The 18,614-nt window shown below is 43.9% G+C and overlaps 2 protein-coding genes across 5 annotated transcripts in view; both read right to left on the bottom strand.

Moving 5' to 3' along the window:
* Positions 1–18,614, bottom strand: part of LOC126174953 (UDP-glycosyltransferase UGT5-like) — a 486,206-nt gene that overhangs the window by 260,476 nt on the left and 207,116 nt on the right. Inside the window, exon 1 of one of the 4 annotated variants that reach the window (XM_049921419.1) lies at positions 5,962–5,985. The exons of the other annotated variants lie outside the window; for them this stretch is intronic. The gene's annotated coding sequence lies outside the window, so the exon portion shown is untranslated. Of the gene's footprint in view, positions 1–5,961; positions 5,986–18,614 lie in introns of those variants that run through there. 4 annotated transcript variants of the gene reach the window in all.
* Positions 1–18,614, bottom strand: part of LOC126176268 (UDP-glycosyltransferase UGT5-like) — a 200,541-nt gene that overhangs the window by 40,109 nt on the left and 141,818 nt on the right. The window lies entirely within an intron of this gene.

The following is an 18,614-nucleotide window of genomic DNA, read 5'->3' on the forward strand; positions in this document are numbered from 1 at the left end:
TATCCCTTGTTACGCCCATCCGGCTTGGATCTCCGCCCCCCCCCCCTACCTTTTACAAATCCCTCCAAATCCTTGAATGCCATGCTCTCCGCCTCGCCTATCGCATCTGTCTCCCCTCCCCCACGTGGATCCTCTACGATCTCATCCCCTTCCCCCACCTCCTCCTTTTCCTTGAAAGGATACGGATCCTGTACACCTCCCGTAAACTCGATCCTCCTCACCCGCTCGTCTCCCCGATCCTCTCACACCCCCGACCGCTGCCGCGCCTGTATTCCCACGTCCCACCCGGTCTCCATCTCTCCACCCTCCTTACCCTCTTCCGAGGTGGCTTCCGCCAGCTCCCCCTCCCTGATGATGTCCTCCTCCCTTCCATTTACCCCTCCTATCAACTTTGATCCTCCCCCCCACTCCCTGTTTCCTTTCCTTTAGGCACCCTCCCTCCCTTCTCTTTCCTTTTTCCCCCGTCCCCCGTCCTCCACCCCTCTTCCCCCAGGCTTTCCCTCCCCCTTCCTCCCTCCCCCACTCTCCCCTGCCCATGGCATCTCTGCTCTCCCCTCTACCTCTCCCACTCCCCTTCCTCCTCCTCCTCTCTTGGCAGGTCCCCGGACTCGCACACGCTCAGTGAACATTCGCACGCCGGAGGTCATCGCCATTAGTGTCTCGTGTGTGTGCCTTCGTTTGTGTTTAGTGTTTGTTCGCCGAAACGCCGCCACTGTTCACGTGTACCATCGCCATCATCCCTGTTTTGTGCGCCGTGTCCACTAGTGTCAGTGATGTTTTCTCGTCAGGCGTGAACGGCTCCGTGTTTTTTGTTTTTTGGTGTCTACATTGTTTTGCCCACCATTTTTGATTGTATTCTCTGTGTCCCCTCCATTTATTACTTATTGTAAATCTCAAGGCTGAAGAGCGGCGTACTCAGCTGCTGACAGCCCGCCTTGTGTAAGGTGATAAAAATTACAATAAAGAAAAAAAAAAAAAAAGCTCAGCTAGCAGGCCATCTCCTTTCCCAACACAACTTCCACCATCTACCCCTCCCGGATGATGAGCTTCGACCTGACATCTATCCTTCCTACCAACTCTAACCCCCTCTTCCTGCCTCCTCCTCTGGGCTCCCTCTCCTCCTCCCTCCTTCTGAGCGGCTTTCACCTCCTACTCCCCCTCCATCTCTTGTGCCTCCTTTCAGTGTCTCTGCGCTCCCTCCTGCCCTGTCTTCCCTTTTCCTCTCCCTCCCCACGTGTATCCTGCCTCTTCGTGAACCCACGGTTGCCCCTCCTCTCTTCATCCCGCCGCTTCCTCAGCTGCCCCATGCTCTCCCCTCCTTTTCCATCCTGTCTGACCTTTCCCTCGGCAGGTCCCACCTCATAGTTTTACTCTTCGTCGTGTGTGCTCCAAGTGGGTTTTAAGTGCGTTGTTTCGGAGTGTTTTTAATACTGTGGCCAACTTTTAACCTGTGCATGCGCATTCAGTGTCTTCTCTGTGTTTCAAGAATCGCCAACTGTGTTTTTTAACTTTCTGGTGACTTTTTTAACTGTCCCCCATGAACGTTTACATGTCCATGTCTTTTTACCTCCATTTTCTCCCCTTACTCTGTTTTATGTTCCCCTTTTTTATCTCCTTATGTATGTATCATTTTATTCTTGTTTTAGTTGTCGTGTCTCTCAGCTGAAGAGCGGCGGATTGTGCCGCTGACAGCCCTCCCCTGCCCATATGGGGCAGGGGAATGAAATCACAATAAAGGGGAAAAAAAAGCGTAGCTAGCAGGCGATCATTGTAGGCAAAACCACCTCTTCCTTCCGTCTCCACGGCTTCTATATGACCATTTATGGCCATCCTTATCATCATCACCCCTACTCTCAAGTACCTTGGCGTCACCCTTGACCGTCGCCTCTCCTGGACCTCCATCTCCGAACGATCCAAGACAAGGCACGCTCCCGCCTCCATCTCCTCAAGCTCCTTTCTGGCTGCACATGGGATCTGGACCCCTCCACCATCCTCCATACCTATAAATCCCTCATCTGCCCTATACTCTGCTACACAGGTCCTGCATGGATCTCCGCCCCTCCTACCTTTTACAAAGCCCTTCAAATCCTAGAACGCCATGTGCCCTGCCTCGCCTATCGCATCATTCTCCCCTCCCGCACACAGATCCTGTATGACCTTATTCCGTTCCCGCACCTCCTCCTTTTCCTTGAACAGATACGGATCCTCTACACCTGCCATAAACTTGATCCCCCTCACCCTCTTGTCTCTCCCATCCTCTCCCACCCCTGTCCACTACTGCGCCTCTATTCCCAAGTCCCACCTGATCTCCATGTCTCCACTCTCCATACCCTCGCCCAAGGTGGCTTCCACCAACTCCCCCTCCCTGATGATGCCCTCATCCCCTCCATCTGCCCCTCCTACCAACTTTTATACTCCCCTTCCACACCCTGTGTTTTTTTCGTTAGGACACCCTCTCTCCCTTCTCTCCCTCCTCCCTTCCTCCCCCTTCCTCCCCTTGTGTTTCCCCTACCCCCTACCTTCTTTCCTCCCTCTTCCATCTCCATCTCCATCTCCACTGGCATTTACACCCTCCCCTCTCCCTCCTCCCCCAACTTTTCCCCTTTTTGGCAGGTCCCCGGACTCGTACACGTCAAGTGAACATTCACGCGCCGGATATCATCGCCGTCGGTTCTTTGTGTGTGCCGTCGTGTTAGTGCTTTAGTGTTTCACCACTCACCCTCCATCGTCCACGTGTGTTATTTCAGTCATCAGTGTTCGTGTACAAGTGCTGAACGTTTTTTATTTTACTGCACCTGTGAACGGCTCCGTGTTTTTTACTCATGTGTCTATTGTTTTTTGTACATCATTATGTTTTGTTTTTCTATGTCTTCCTTGTTGCTATTTGTACTATCTGTGGCCGAAGAGCAGCGTAATATTGCCGCTGTCGGCCCACCTTTGTATAAGGGGTTAAAATAACAATAAAGAAAAGAAAAAGCTCAGCTAGGCAGTCCGAAATTCGTGGACTCTATCGACAGCGCGGCAACAGACAGAGTGTTTACAGTACTTTGTTTTCGTTACTAGTGGACGTTGTGCATTCGTGTCGCTTGTCACCCTGTTGCTTCTTGCTTGTTGTCGTCGTAAGGTCTCCCTCGGTCGTCCGTCGTTGTTCGTGTCCGTCCTTTCCCGTTCGTTCGTTGTTCGCGGGACGCTCCCGTTTGGTTCCGCCGCGTTTCGTTCTCGGCAACCCCGCTACCGTTCCGGTCGTGGTTACAACAGAAGTGTTTATTTAAATTTTGCGTTTCCGAAAATTCATTATATTTCGTCAGTATTTCAGAGTTATTAAAGGAGTGTTTAAGACATAACTCTACAGCTTGTCTTGCATTTATGGACAATTATTGCTTCGTAGTTAAACCTACACTGTTTGTTAAAAAGAGCAAAGCACCTGAAGAAATGGTTGGAGGTCAATCTAACTTCATACGTGTGCCGCACTCGGGTATGGAAATTATTAGAGTTGCAATTCTACCTGTGAGGTGAGAACAGTGGATAGTGTTACTAGTGTTTAGTGTTGTTACCAGGTACGATAGGTATGTAAGGGGCGTGGGCAGTGTCAGATGTTGAGTGACTTCTGTGAAGGACACGAAGATGCCGCTTACTCGTGTGAGACATCGTTATCAGCAACAGAGTTTCAAAGCAATCTTACTGTGGGTCTCCATTTGACCGGCTGGTCGTATCGTGCTGTGTCCAGATTCGTGTGGCACCTGGACGTGACTGTGGTCCGATGTTGGACTGCATGGGATGGACGGCAGGCATACTCGTCGAAAAGCTTTCGGTCGACCAATTCTGACCACCAGAAGGGACGATCGTCGTTTTGTCCACTAAACACATCGTAAATCCTTCTGCCCTCCAAAAAAAAAGTAATAAACTTCGTGCAACATTTTGTGCCATCGCACATAATTGGACGGAGACAAGCAGGAGCCAGACTAGGGAGCAGCCGTCCGACGCGTAGTCTGCCGTTAACATCGCAACACAGACGGCTGCTTTTGGAGGAGTGCATTGATCGGGAAGCGGCCGGCCGGTGTAGCCGTGCGGTTAAAGGCGCTTCAGTCTCGAACCGCGGGACTGCTACGGTCGCAGGTTCGAATCCTGCCTCGGGCATGGGTGTGTGTGATGTCCTTAGGTTAGTTAGGTTTAAGTAGTTCTAAGTTCTAGGGGACTTATGACCTAAGATGTTGAGTCGCATAGTGCTCAGAGCCATTTGAACCATTTTGAGCCGGTGATAAGTCCCATTCCCCCAATGTTTTGGAGAGGCCCAGCAGTGTTGCCGGCCGCTGTGGCAGAGCGATTCTAGGCGCTTCAGTCCGGAACCGCGCTGCTACTACGGTCGCAGGTTCGAATCTTGCCTCGGGCATGGATGTGTGCGATGTCCTTAGCTTAGTTCGTTTTAAGAATAGGGGACTAATGACCTCAGATGTTAACTCCCATATTGCTTAGAGCCATTTGAACCATTTTGAACCCAACAGTGTTAATCCTGACGTCGTAGTGTGGCAGCCGTCAGGAATAACTTCTGGTCATGGCTGGTAGTGACTGAAAGAACTCTGACGGCACAATGGTACGTCTTGGACATCCTGCGGCCTCATGGTTGAGATTCTTTAAAAATGTAATTCTCTTCCACACATGACACGTGTCTCTACGAGCTGGCTGCGCGATATGAGATACTCTGTTGGCCAGCAAGATGCTGAGTTCCCCCCGATGGATTAGGATATCGACGAGCAGTTACAACAGCTGTGGGCCGGCTTGCCGCAGGAGAGGATACAACGTCTTCCCGACCCCCTGCGCAACCGAATCAATGCACACATCCAGGCCATACTGATAAGTGGACTCATACCGACAGGTTCCTTGTAAATCTGAATCGACTTAATATCTGAACTACCTCGAGATGACTGGGTGTTTGTGTTGTACTCATTTCGTCATCATTCGTGAATGTGGCGCGTTTGGACTGAACGAAGTTTGGGACTTTGTACGGGCGCTGACAACCGCGCAGTTGAGCGCCCCAAAACCCAAACATCATCATCATCAACATCATTATCTCTGAACCAACTTACAGAACCAATTCAGTTTAATGCAAGCACCTTGCAGTTGACAAAAGCAGCCGTTATGTTTCGATAACAGACTGTGATACGACCTGACTTTCATAACGTACAGTTGATTCCAGAGCCTCAGTTCGATCCTCAGTTTTGCTACAAGGATGAGATGGAAAGTGGATCGGCGTCCAATCGGTATCGTTAGAACTAGTAAAGAATTACAGAAAAAATGGAGAGCTGCAAGCTATACCTGTGAGCCGACAATATTAGCGTCCAGGAAGCAGCGATAGGTCGACAACTTTCCGTGGACCCCTGACCATAAACTCTTTTTGGGTTATTCAGTGGCATAAGGGATATCAGAACATTGCGTATTAAGGACAACTGCTCAAGGAATGAATGTTCTGTTCTTAGTGTATGCTGTCACAGACAAAAAAAATCCACATGCACTTCCAACTCTCGACGTCTATTTAGAGATTTATTTTTTTCCACCTGCTCTTCCGACTCTCGACTTCTGCAGAGATTTTTATCTATGTACTATTATTTAAATGGTTTCACAATCGTTCTTCTGATGTTTAAGAAATTTTTTCTGCCTCCACTAGAAAGTGAAGAAACCTACATTCCATGCTGAAGAACCCGTAAGCCACGCCAACGATTTTGACTCTAAAAATTATTTTCTGTCGAAGGTGCACTTACTCTTATCGGGTCCGTTGTCACGACTGTGACCTGATGGCCTCTCTTGGCGAGCTCGAGAGCTATCAGTCTGAAAGGCACCTGGTGGCTGATGGAGGCCGTCGGGATGATGCCCAGGATCCTGGCTGAGTGGGCCACTCGAGCCGCCAGCATCACCACTAGGATCAGCGGCACGGAGGCATTCATTGTGAAAATGGCGGAGTCTCACCTGCAGGCAGGGGCAACGACCACGTAAAAGCGCCGTACCGGTCTGCGAAAGAGAAACATTAAGAGATCATCCTTAGCGTTTAAGTCTTTTCTAGACAGCCCAGGGCATAATGGAACATTTGTTACGGTAGCAAATCCTAGCTTTACTTAATATGCACCCCAGTTTGTTTATGAAGAAGCAATTCTTGGTTTTACACACGAAATTTTGCTGAAGAAGTCTTCAGAAGAAGGCAGAAAACAAGAACTCAGAAGAGAAACCTACAAGGGAAAAAGGACCCTGAGTACAAATCTGTGGCCTTCTGAAGAGATGACATAAAAAAACGTTATGAAATTACAATGAAATCCAGACCATTAGCTGCTTACAGGCATTGATAAATATCAACGGCGACATTTGAAAATGTGTGCGCAGACCGGGACTCGAACCCTGGATCACCTGATTATATGGCAGACAGTGTATCCGACTGAGCCACCGAGGACACAGAGGACAGAGCGACTGCAGGGACTGATCTCTGGCAAACTCCCCGTGAGATCCTCATTTCCAACTTACTGTCCACACATTACATTTGTTGTGCCCCTGCCCACTATACTCATTACTCGCGGCAGTCAATCTACCCGATTTCGGTAAGAGTTTGAGCAATGCGAGTGCTTCCGCACTGAAGAAGATCATTGTCTGGTAAGCCTTATCTATATGAACATGGTATCTGTTCTTTCGGACATGTCTTCATATAGATAAGACTTACCGGTCAATGATCTTCTTCAGTGTGGATGCTCTCACATTGCTCAAACTCTTATGGGAATCAGTAGAATGGCTGCGGTGAGTAATGAGTGTAGTGGGCAAGGGCACTATAAATGTACAGGGTTATTACAAATGATTGAAGCGATTTCACATCTCTACAATAACTTTATTATCTGAGATATTTTCACAATGCTTTGCACACACATACAAAAACTCTAAAAGTTTTTTTAGGCATTCACAAATGTTCGATATGTGCCCCTTTAGTGATTCGGCAGACATCAAGCCGATAATTAAGTTCCTCCCACACTCGGCGCAGCATGTCCCCATCAATGAGTTCGAAAGCATCGTTGATGCGAGCTCGCAGTTCTGGCACGTTTCTTGGTAGAGGAGGTTTAAACACTGAATCTTTCACATAACCCCACAGAAAGAAATCGCATGGGGTTAAGTCGGGAGAGCGTGGAGGCCATGACATGAATTGCTGATCATGATCTCCACCACGACCGATCCATCGATTTCCAATCTCCTGTTTAAGAAATACCGAACATCATGATGGAAGGGCGGTGGAGCACCATCCTGTTGAAAGACGAAGTCGGCGCTGTCGGTCTCCAGTTGTGGCATGAGACAATTTTCTAGCATGTCCAGATACACGTGTCCTGTAACGTTTTTTTCGCAGAAGAAAAAGGGGCCGTAAACTTTAAACCGTGAGATTGCACAAAACACGTTAACTTTTGGTGAATTGCGAATTTGCTGCACGAATGCGTGAGGATTCTCTACCGCTCAGATTCGCACATTGTGTCTGTTCACTTCACCATTAAGAGAAAATGTTGCTTCATCACTGAAAACAAGTTTCGCACTGAACGCATCCTCTTCCATGAGCTGTTGCAACCGCGCCGAAAATTCAAAGCGTTTGACTTTGTCATCGGGTGTCAGAGCTTGTAGCAATTGTAAACGGTAAGGCTTCTGCTTTAGCCTTTCCCGTAAGATTTTCCAAACCGTCGGCTGTGGTACGTTTAGCTCCCTGCTTGCTTTATTCGTCGACTTCCGCGGGCTACGCGTGAAACTTGCCCGCACGCGTTCAACCGTTTCTTCGCTCACTGCAGGCCGACCCGTTGATTTCCCCTTACAGAGGCATCCAGAAGCTTTAAACTGCGCATACCATCGCCGAATGGAGTTAGCAGTTGGTGGATCTTTGTTGAACTTCGTCCTGAAGTGTCGTTGCACTGTTATGACTGACTGATGTGAGTGCATTTCAAGCACGACATACGCTTTCTCGGCTCCTGTCGCTATTTTGTCTCACTACGCTCTCGAGCGCTCTGGCGGTAGAAACCTGAAGTGCGGCTTCAGGCGAACAAAACTTTATGAGTTTTTCTACGTATCTGTAGTGTGTCGTGACCATATGTCAATGAATGGAGCTACAGTGAATTTATGAAATCGTTTCAATCATTTGTAATAGCCCTGTACTGTGGGGACAGTAAACTGGAATCGTGGAATTCACAGGGAGTATGCCAGAGATCAGTCCCTGCAGTCGCTCAGTGCTTTGTGTCCTCGGTGGCTCAGTCAGCCGGCACGGTAGCTCAGCTTGTCGGTCAAAGGCTTAGTTGCCCTCTGTAATAAAAAAAAATAAAAAAAAATAAAAACTGCATGAATAGATCAACGATGAACCTGAGCAAGCTTCATGGTACATCCGCCCCAAACAAATACAGCGGCCAATGACGAACAAAATGAGATCAGAAAAAAAGTCGCATAGAACATCTGCCATGTAAGCAGGTGATCCTGGGTTCGAGGCCTAGTCGGGGCACACATTTTCAACTGTCACTGTTGATATTTATCAACGCCTATAAGCAGCTAATGGTCTGGATTTCATTATAATTCCGTTCTTCGAGAGCTGCAAGATCACCAATGGTATCTGTTCTTTCGGATATATTCGAAAGAACACATACCATCTTCATATATTCATATGTCATATAAAAACGTTAGGTTGAACTTCATATTGTATTTTATGAAAATTGATACGTTTTTTAAAGTTTATGTTCCTTTTTCTCAGAATCTATGAATTATTTAATTTCGTACACTTTTTCTGTGAACACAATAATTGTCGTCTCAAGAGCAAATTTTAAAATTCTGAGTGTAAACTGAGATAACGGGCAAAGTGCTTAGAATTTTACCTGAATTTTTTATTACCCTTAAGAATTAAATTTAAAAAATTATTAAAATTCTCCTGTTCCAAACATTCAAAATAATCTCACGAGAGCAGCTTACTATATGCAAAGGGATTAAACAGGAAAAGTTGTATAGAAATCTAGAAGTCTCTCCAACAGTTTCTGAGAAAAAGATGATTATATTATTTACTGCTATTTCTTGAAAAAGTTCCTATCTCAAATAATTAAGAATTAAATTAATGCTATATTAAAAAGTATTATACAGCCTGCTTTGGCCTCAAACGTTCACTGTGTGTTAACGTACCGCTGCAATGCCTCGTCGACGTTACTATCGTCGGCGACTTCAGTGGTATGTTCCTGTGTATGGTTCATTGAAAGAAATAAAAATTGACCTTACTGGGAAATTTAACACTGTTATATATATATATATATATATATATAAGTTCTCGTCAGTATCCATTAAATAGGAGGAAAACAATGTATTTATTGAACACAGTTGATATTAATATCGAACCTTGTGGAGCTTCATTAATGATTTCCTCAACCGGAAAATCTTTCCTGCCTTATTACTTGAATTATCCACTTGTTGAACTATATATATATATATAAAATCCAAGGAACTTAACAGTAATGTGTTACTTTCATGTAAAGCACGTGAAAATCTCGTTGTCATGTATTCAAAACTATGGATTTGGCGCTTCTTTTAAATAGTGTCTGTTTTCCATGAACGTGTCCCCCCTCCCTACTTAAGGGAGTAGTGAAAAACGGTCAAATTTTTTATTTCAGTTGTTCATTAAATGTTGAGTCTTCTGGTCAGAGATACAAAATGTGCTGGCTTCATTAACCTATCATCTCTCAATTCCAAGTTAGAAAGTTTCATTATGGACTGCTTCTGCAGCACAATAGCGCACAGGCGTTTAATGTTCTTACTAAAGGAGAAGTTTCTACACAATGTTATCCCACTCAGACACTTAATGAACGTGGATAGTCAAAGTACGTAACACCATTTAAATATTTTGATAAAGAAACTAGTAATGATGAAGGAGTGTTGTACTCATTGGAAAAACTGTTCTGTGTTCTTAGTTGAGAGTCAGTAATTTATAAATTAATTACAATTTCCTGCCTTGCGCTTTGTCTGAGGTTGATTATAATAATTTTTGCCACTTCAAAAGATATAAGTTCTCGTCAGCATCCATTAAATAGGAGGAAAACAATGTATTTATTGAACACAGTTGATATTAATATCGAACCTTGTGGAGCTTCATTAATGATTTCCTCAACCGGAAAATCTTTCCTGCCTTATTACTTGAATTATCCACTTGTTGAACTATTAATTCTTTGAATGCTTTGTTTTTACAGTAAAATCTGCTAAGTCGATTTTACGGAAGCTGAGAAAAACCTGGAGGCATCTGTGCTCTTTATTGGGATCCCTCCGCTGGCCACCTTTGTGAAGAACTCTGGGTGTTTATTATACACGTCTTAGCGAATACAGGTCATGTTTCCTATTTCCGCCTCATAGTCAAAATATAATAAATATTAATAGATGAAAACCCGAAGAAAAATGGATAATTTTAGGTTTATACTGGTGTGCTGCACGATATTTTCTTTCACCTTAATTGAAGTTGATGGTATGGCTAAAATTATTTCCATTGTTTTACTTAAAAACAAAGAATTCATAGTGAAAAATATGTGAGCACCCACAGGTATGTGTCCTTGATGAGTGATAGATACCCAGAGAAACAGAAGAAAAATTCTATTAGCAATACTGAAGACTTTTCCAGAACACTGTACCACCATAAACGTCATAGGAAATAATTTCAGAGACATGTTAGGTAGGTATAACTGTACAACGGTAGTATCACGTTCTCTAAAAGTGATGTATTGTAATTTCGCTAAAAGATGTTCCTTAGCCTTTCCTCTTTTGATAAGATACGATTTTTACCAGAGAACGAGTATTGAGCGCTGAAGTTGTAACCCTGTAATACTGCTTACGCTGTATTAAACTTCAAAGAAATTGAATTTTTATCAGTTTTCTTCACTTACTCTTTTCTGCTGCTTGAGCGTGTTTTCCTCTTAAGATATCATGATCATCATCATCAGCAGCAGCAGCCAATTCAATCATTAAATGGCGTGGCCTCTTCGAGTCTTGGATTCGAATAGGCTTTCAGCAGTCCTCTCCAAGTGGATCGGTCTTGGACTGTTCTCTGCCACGTGCTACCAGCGATCTTCTTGATATCTTTGACCCATCTGTCCGGTGGTCTTCCTCTAGGCCTCCGATGCTCTCTCAAACTCCACTCCAGTACTAGTTTCGTCCACCTGCTATTTTTTCCTCTGGCGACGTGACCAGCCCACTGCCATTTCAAGGAGCCTGCTGTCTCTAGGGTGTCCTTAACCTTCGTCACAGGCCGGATGTCACATGTCCTTTTCCAATTCCTTCTTGTATAGCCCAGCATTGATCTTTCCATGGCTCCTTTTGTAAATGAGTTCAGTGTCCATGACGCAAACACACGTCAGCACAGGAAGAATGCATTTTTTCTTTAGATTTACTAGCATTTTTTATCTGAATACTGTTGAATTCCGCCGGCCGTTGTGTCCGAGCGGTTCTAGGCCCTTCAGTCCGGAACCGCGCTGCTGCTACGGTCGCAGGTTCGAATCCTGCCTCGGGCATGGATGTGTGTGATGTCCTTAGGTTAGTTAGGTTTAAGTAGTTCTAAGTCTAGGGAATTGATGACCTCAGATGTTAAGTCCCATAGTGCTTAGAGCCATTTTTTGTTGTTGTTGAATTTCTCCCAAACGCTTGCCAGTAAGGCAATATCATGAGCAAATCTCAAGCTGGTAAGCCTTCTTCCATTCATTCTAATTCTGTTACCTTCCCAGCTCAGCTTTGACATAGCCATTTCTAGTATAGCCGAGGTTTTAAGATCGGATCGCCATGCTTGACGCCCCTCATGATGCGGAATTCTTGAGTTGATTCGCCGATATTAACATAAGCTGAAGAAGTCTTGTAGGTATTGCTGAGCACTTCAGTATACGCTGCTCCCATTCCTTGTTCACTCAAAGCTTGGAGGACAGCTATATGGCTAACGGAGTCAAAGGCCTTTTCAAAATCAACAAAGGCAATGCAGAGAGGCAGCTGGTATTCATTTGTTCTGCTTATCACTTCACTAACGGGCAGTGCTAGTGCTAGTGCTAAAATTGCTTTGGAATCCTGCTTGTTCTATAGGTTGGGCTGAGTCTAGAGGGGGACTAATTCGATTTAACAGAATCTTTGTGAAAAATTCGCACGAAATTGAGAGCAAGCTGATAGGACGATAGTTTTTGATATTGTGAGTACTTCCTTTCTTGTGTATCAATGTAATCTTTGCCTTGTTCCACGATAGTGGGATTGAAACATAGTGCCGCAGGAATTAAATACTTTTGCCAAGTGATTTATTGTTACCTCTTCTGCCAGTCTCAGGATGTCAACACTGAGCTCATCATCCCTTCTTCATGCTGTCTAGAGCACACTTGACTTCCGATGAGAGTATATCTGGAACAGTAGGTAAATCAATTAATTTAGATACACTCAAATTTTCCCTTGGTTTGCTATACAAATTGCTATAAAAGTCTCTGATGAACTTCAAAACCTCCTCCTTTTCAGTGATTCGACTATCATTTCCACCAAGTGCGATAATCTGCTTTTTAACGATTGTGAGTTTGCGTTTGGGTGACTTCAAACTTGTCTTGTTCTCTGCGTTTGCTGTTAAGGTGTCTTCACTGAATTTCTATATGTCAGTTTTCATTTCTCTTCGCACTGCCTTACATAGTTCAGAATTCGCTGCCATGTCACAATTGGTTTGGATTTTCATTTCTCTCCTCTGTTGTAAAAGGTTTTCAGTCTTGACACTGAACTTCTTTGGTTTTTTATTCTTTTGGCACAGCCCACCAACTTCTTGTGTACTTGAAACAATCATTTCCGCCAAATCTCCATCTTTAGTTTCGTGGAGTTTGCTTTAGAGGACTTCTTGGAATTTCGACGAATGTTCTTCCAGGTTTTTGAAGGTTGATTATGCTTCTCTTCCCTTTCATCTCTTACATTGAGCTCGGTCTTTGCTCTCACCAGACGGTGATCACTGCCAGTGTTGAACTGATTTAGCACTGTCACGTCTTTTACAATTCGCGGAATGTTTGACAGAATAAAGTCTATCTCATTTTTGACATTGAAATTTGGGCTACTCCAAGTCCATTTTTGGTCAGGGTGTTTCTTAAAGAATATATTCATAATGGACATATTGGTGTACTCAGCGAACTGGACTAATCTCTCACCTCTATCCTTTCGGTCATCAGTCCCATAGTTACCCACCACTGTGTCACATTGTTTCTTGGTGCCAACTTTTGCATTAAAATAGCCAATAACCATCTGGAAGTGACAATCGCTACCTTTTTTACAGGTACTATCCAGGATTTCATAAAAATATTCCATTTCTTCGTCAGGGTGGCTTGAAATGGGAGCATACACCTGAACAATCTGTATTTTATACCTATTCGACACTTTAAGGACCATTCGAACTATCCTGCTGGAAGTTCCTTCTAAGAAAGGTACTCTGTCAGCGATATTCTTGTTAATTAAGAACCCAACGCCATTGAGTTTCCTTCCGGGTCGCCACAAAAGTAGAACAAGTTACTAGAGTGCAAACAGAGACAGTCTTCCCCTTTTCGGCGTACTTCGCTTAAACCAACAATACTCCAGTTGATTTCTGTAAGCTCTTTCTCGATCTCTTTTAGTCTGTCGTTGCCTATCAGACAGCGACAGTGACAGTTATATGTACAGACTTGAAAAATCTGCTTCTTCTTCTCATCACATCTTGGTTCCAAGGCGGGTGTAAACTGAATGTGTACGCAACGGAGAATAATACACGCTAAAATGAATATGTGGCCCAGTCTTACTATCCCATGAAGCAGATCTTAGGATCTCTTCATTCTATAAATTAGAATCTAAACATAAATGAATGATGAAGGCAACTAAACCTACTAAATGATAAACGTTGCTCCTGCTTATATACTTATTGTAGTTTTAAAAAAACTTTCTAATGTAAAGTTTACATTCCCTAAGTAAAATTACTAATCAATCAGACTCTGCACCTTATTATGACTGCACGGTCTGATATCAATAACGCGAAATGACTGACATCATCCACGTACCAAACACTAGAAGACTCTTCTTTCAAAGATGATCTACGATGGTGTGGAACCTCAGTGGAAATAAACTAACGTGATCACAGCTGTTTAACTTTTATAGCCCTAATAAGCCGAAGCAGTTTGCGATACCACCGTATGTACTGCGTCTGGTGCGTCGAAGTGATGGTTCTCGTACTCGACTGCGACGATGGAAGAACTCCAGCCACAGATAAACTCCTTCAAACACTAGGACGGCAGAAGGCGGTCCTCTGACTAACATACTCTAATGCTGTCTTCTCCTCTCTGTGTTCTACAGACGAGAAACGCGAACTCCCAGCCACAAGGACGGAGTTCAGATAACGTCTCAACGTAAGTATAGGCAGAAAAAGTGCTCTCGATTACTGAACGCTGCGTACTCAAGGGCGACAATCAACCCGGAGGTGAAGTCCAGAACCGTATAGGTTCGCAACAGTGCCTAGCTGTTCAAACTATAAACTCTCCTGAGAGCAAGGACAGCAAATCCGCCTGTATCAACAAAGCTGATATCGAGCGACCGTCACACACGGGCGCTCACAACGGAAGACCTCGTCTCTCCAGCGCTGGCTTCCCAGCAAGGCTCGGCTCCCAACCATCGCAATTCTGAAAACGAATCATATTCCCGAAACCACGGAATATTCTCCCTCTCTGCAGATTCTTCCGAACGCCGACCAACAATATTTTAGTCTTTTGTCGTACAGCGCGGAAAGTTTGCGAGGAAAAACCTATACTCGTACAGTGTTACGCTACTGAGTAAAAATCCTTGGAAATAACCCAGCCTGCGTGGTTTCTGAGGTGCCGCTTCTTCGTTCCTCTTACCTTCGTCCAAGAGTTTCAGCGTTCGCAAGTATTATCCGGTTATCCTTCCGACGCCTACTACAATAGCGGCCAGCCGTCACCCTATTGTGCTGCAGATGTCTATCTAGCGATTTCCTGTGCTTAACAGGAAAGTCAAAACAACAAGCAACGGTGGTAACATTAAGAGTGCAACGGGAATTCCACTGTTAAATGCAGAGGAGAGAGCAGATAGGTGGAAAGAATACATTGAAAGCCTCTATGAGGGTGAACTATGAGGGTGAAGATTTGTCTGATGTGATAGAAGAAGAAACAGGAGTCGATTTAGCAGAGATAGGGGATCCAGTATTAGAATCGGAATTTAAAAGAGGTTTGGAGGACTTACGGTCAAATAAGGCAGAAGAGATAGATAACATTCCATCAGAATTTCTAAAATCATTGGGGGAAGTGGCAACAAAACGACTGTTCACGTTGGTGTGTAGAATATATGAGTCTGGCGATATACCATCTGACTTTCGGAAAAGCATCATCCACACAATTCCGAAGACGGCAAGAGCTGACAAGTGCGAGAATTATCGCACAATCAGCTTAACAGCTCATGCATCGAAGCTGCTTACAAGAATAATATACAGAAGAATGGAAAAGAAAATTGAGAATGCGCTAGGTGACGATCATTTTGGCTTTAGGAAAAGTAAAGGGACGAGAGAGGCAATTCTGACGTTACGGCTAATAATGGAAGCAAGGCTAAAGAAAAATCAAGACACTTTCATAGGATTTGTCGACCTGAAAAAGCGTTCGACAATATAAAATGGTGCAAGCTGTTCGAGATTCTGAAAAAAGTAGGGGTAAGCTATAGGGAGAGACGGGTCATATACAATATGTACAACAACCAAGAGGGAATAATAAGAGTGGACGATCAAGAACGAAGTGCTCGTATTAAGAAGGGTGTAAGACAAGGTTGTAGCCTTTCGCCCCTACTCTTCAATCTGTACATCGAGGAAGCAATGATGGAAATAAAAGAAAGGTTCAGGAGTGGAATTAAAATACAAGGTGAAAGGATATCAATGATACGATTCGCTGATGACATTGCTATCCTGAGTGAAAGTGAAGAAGAATTAAATGATCTGCTGAACGGAATGAACAGTCTAATGAGTACACAGTATGGTTTGAGAGTGAATCGGAGAAAGACGAAGGTAATGAGAAGTAGTAGAAATGAGAACAGCGAGAAACTTAACATCAGGATTGATGGTCACGAAGTCAATGAAGTTAAGGAATTCTGCTACCTAGGCAGTAAAATAACCAATGACGAACGGAGCAAGGAGGATATCAAAAGCAGACTCGCTATGGCAAAAAAGGCATTTGTGGCCAAGAGAAGTCTACTAATATCAAATACCGGCCTTAATTTGAAGAAGAAATTTCTGAGGATGTACGTCTGGAGTACAGCATTGTATGGTAGTGAAACATGGACTGTGGGAAAGCCGGAACAGAAGAGAATCGAAGCATTTGAGATGTGATGCTATAGACGAATGTTGAAAATTAGGTGGACTGATAAGGTAAGGAATGAGGAGGTTCTACGCAGAATCGGAGAGAAAAGGAATATGTGGAAAACACTGATAAGGAGAAGGGACAGGATGATAGGACATCTGCTAAGACATGAGGGAATGACTTCCATGGTACTAGAGGGAGCTGTAGAGGGCAAAAACTGTAGAGGAAAACAGAGATTGGAATACGTCAAGCAAATAATTGAGGACGTAGGTTGCAAGTGCTACTCTGAGATGAAGAGGTTAGCACAGGAAAGGAATTCGTGGCGGGCCGCATCAAACCAGTCAGTAGACTGATAACAAAAAAAAAAAAAAAAAAAAAAAAAAATAAGCAGGACCAACACCTGTGCGGGCCTTCCGCCCAGAGGTTGATTTCTGCCTGCCGTTTCATCTCCACTGGCGTTCCAACCTTTACTAGTATAGGCAATCATTCATTACGCCGTTTTTATAATAAAGACACCCGTCACCTTTCATGCAATAAGCGTTAACAATTATTTATAGTGCGTACGTGACATTGTCAGTCTCCTTTAAATATTTATATATATATATATATATATATATATATATATATATATATATATATATATATATATATATGATGTACTACCTATCAAATAATACCTAATGTAATTATTGATCACGGAAACGTACGTGGATGAGTGCTTGTAAGGTGCGAAATTATAGCCACCTTACATGGTGTTTGGGACATCAAAGTTGCTCCCACCCGGAGATCCGATTATGGGGCTATTACTCCGGAAAATTTAACATTAATGTCACACATCACAACTCAAATACATAAGAAAACATAATGAACCATACGCGCTGCCGTCTGAGTTTTTGTTTATGACCATCAGTTAAACCTAACAGTGTATTTTCTTCATCTGTGACATATGTTACTTCACTTCGTTTTATTACAATCCATATCGATTTAGGCCTGTTACCTGAATTGTTAATCAGAAGAATTGCGGCCAAGACATTGCTTTCAACGACGTACCAATAGTTATAGTAGAAAAGTCCGAGTAGAGATTGACATTTCCAGGAACGAATATAGCTTCATTATAGAGGAGGGCTGTGTGTTTCACGCTTTGTGGCTTCCCGGAGGTGAATACGCTGCCACGGTGCACTAGGAATACAGTGGCCATGAAGCCATCTCCGTGGACAGTAATATTTTTGATAAACATTCCCCCTCCCTTACTCCGCACGTTTCGCTTCTACATAACGACGATGACCAACCAGTAACTGAAGGAAGAATTTTAACCAGTAACTCCTCTTCTTCCGCATAAGCGTGGGGATACTCCTTTTCTATCCAACGACGATGGCCCATCAATGGTAGCCACAATAATTTTACCCATTTCTTCACTATAAGCGTGGGCAAACTCTCTTTTAGAAGAAAAAGCGATACTAGCCTTTAACGTGTTCAGCTCTACATGAACTGCTATCCTGAAGAAGACCCCAGCAGCATAGAGGTCGAAACATCGATCGTGTAGAAGAAATATGTCATGACCTAACAACCTACAATATTTTAACTTCAATTGTTAATTTGTCTCATAATATGCAGACGCTTAGGCTTTTGTAATAAATGTCCTTTCCAAACTGCCGAACAAAAAACGGTAAATACCTAGCTTAAAGTGGAGAGGGGGGAGGGAGGGAGGAGGGAACGAAATTAAACCTCACAGCTTTAGAAGGTATGCGTTGTTATTTCAATGGTTACAGTATCGACTGAAATTTACGAAGAACTTGGCAGTATGATCCCACTTATCAGGATGACTTTGCATTTCCTCTGGCCTGGATGAGTGCACTCATTAGCTTGGGAAGAATGTCATAAAGCCATTGTATCCTTTCCTGTGGCAAATAGTTCATTAGTTCATAACTGTGTAACTGGTGCTTGATATCCTTCATACTGGAATGTCCCACATATGTTCCGTCAGGTACAAACCTTAGGATCTTTCACAGGAGTACGTCAATATCTGGCACACAATTCATAGAGACACGTGCCATGCGTGGAGGAGCATTGTCCTGCTGAAAAATAGCATTGCGATATTGTCGGGTGAGAGGTAACATATGAGAATGCAGGATGTCCTTGACATTCCGTTATGCAGTCAGAGAGCCTTCAAAGGCTATTAGCTGTGTCCTAAAGTCGTAGCTGATGACACCATGCACCAGGAGTCACACAGCTGTGTCTCTCTAGAACACTGTTAAGTTTGAGACTTCTTCCCAGGACGCCGCTATA

Source organism: Schistocerca cancellata, chromosome 3 (genome assembly GCF_023864275.1).
Source record: "Schistocerca cancellata isolate TAMUIC-IGC-003103 chromosome 3, iqSchCanc2.1, whole genome shotgun sequence".
Classification (NCBI taxonomy): Eukaryota; Metazoa; Arthropoda; class Insecta; order Orthoptera; family Acrididae; genus Schistocerca; species Schistocerca cancellata.